A 1,664-nucleotide genomic window follows, 5' to 3' on the forward strand; every position below is an offset into this window, starting at 1 on the left:
ATATTTTCTGCAAGAAGTTCAGTGGGGGAGCAAAGCAAGGGTCTGCAGTGGGAACAGGGATTGATGGAAATTGCTGTCCCTTTCACTACAAATAGAAATACTATTCCTGAGAGGAACGGTGTAGGTGCTCTGCTCACCTTTACTTGACAACCTTCTGATTGCAACATGCTGGGTGGGGGGGTGGGCAGGGATAAACATATCAATGTTTCACACGGCTCCTGTTTCATTTAAAGTCCATTTGTAACTTCACCCCAGAAGTGGAACATCCACCCAAATCACTAGCATGCTAATACAACATGGATATGCGACAGCAAATATAGGAAGTGTTTTTCAACAAGATGGGGATCATGTGGCTTATATTAAAAAAAAGTCTTTACCCGTGGCTAATATCACATTTCAATTGAGGCTGATTTAGAAGGAATGGTGGTGAAAGGATAAACTGGTGCTCTAGAATGCTGGCGCACCCACCAGTGCTTCAGCCAATTAAGAGTAATTTGCTCTTAGGCCAGAGTTTATTTTAATTGTAGGCAGAGTGGCTTGTGTGCTGTGGAGCTTCCATTCACCTCCTTTACCCTATGATATACGAATGAAATGACTTAAGAGTAATGAATATCACCACATGCAAAATACTCACCATTCACCTCAACTGCTGCATCTATTCTGCCATTGATTCCTGAAAATTCATCCTCAATGCTCTTTGGGAAGTCTGTCTCCATTTTCCTTTGGACTTCATCAAAGCTTTTAAGAGAGAGAAGTATCAGAGATGGGAATGTCCTGCCTGTATGCAGTGGGTTGGTTCTAGTGATTCCTTCTTACCATGTTGGGTCCAATGACTTCCTTTTGCTAAATCTTCGTACAATGGAAGAAATATTTCTCTGTTGAGAAAAGTCTTATTCTTGAGAAAGTATACTTCACGGAAGAGTGCTAATTGGATCCAGCATGGTGGAAGGGAGCCACTGGATTCAAACCATTATATATTTATTAATATAGTTAAGTTTTGACACTCATTTAAGATAGACACAATATGCAAGGTCTTGTTGGAACAACAGTCACATTTCACTGATTCATAGCTACTCTTGTCCAGCAGACGAATTGCTTAGGTGGATGAGATCAGTTTTGGTGTCTGGGTATAAGGTCAGAGGAAGTAAGACCAAGGGTCTAGATAGTCCAGAATTTTGTTTCTCACGGTAGCTGATTAGATGCTTCTGAGTACTCACAAACACGGCAGAAAGGAAGCGATAATCATCCCTGCCAATGAGCTGAGCATCTGATATTCTTTCTGCATGTTGAGATTTTGCTATCATGGCTAATAGTGGTCCATAGGTCTTTTCCTCCATGAATTTGACTAAGCCTTTTTAAAGCCATGTAAGACAGTGGCCATCACCAGATTTTGTAGCAATAAATACTACAAACCAGGGCGTTCAGAATCAACAAGGATGGACAAGCTTTTAGCCAATGAATTCTCATACCTTGCAGTCAAGTTCTGTGCAGCAGTTTATAAGGTTTATGTATTAGATGTGAAAAGGTTTGATATCTGAAGGCTTGATAACTATAGTTTCTTTTAAATTGTAAATACTTGATAATGCGTGATTTTAAGAAAGCTTTGGGTGGATGTAATTTTGAACTGAATCCTGTTGTACAGGGTCTTTTGGTGCATTCTGGNT

This window comes from Sphaerodactylus townsendi, linkage group LG04 (genome assembly GCF_021028975.2).
Source record: "Sphaerodactylus townsendi isolate TG3544 linkage group LG04, MPM_Stown_v2.3, whole genome shotgun sequence".
NCBI lineage: Eukaryota > Metazoa > Chordata > Lepidosauria > Squamata > Sphaerodactylidae > Sphaerodactylus > Sphaerodactylus townsendi.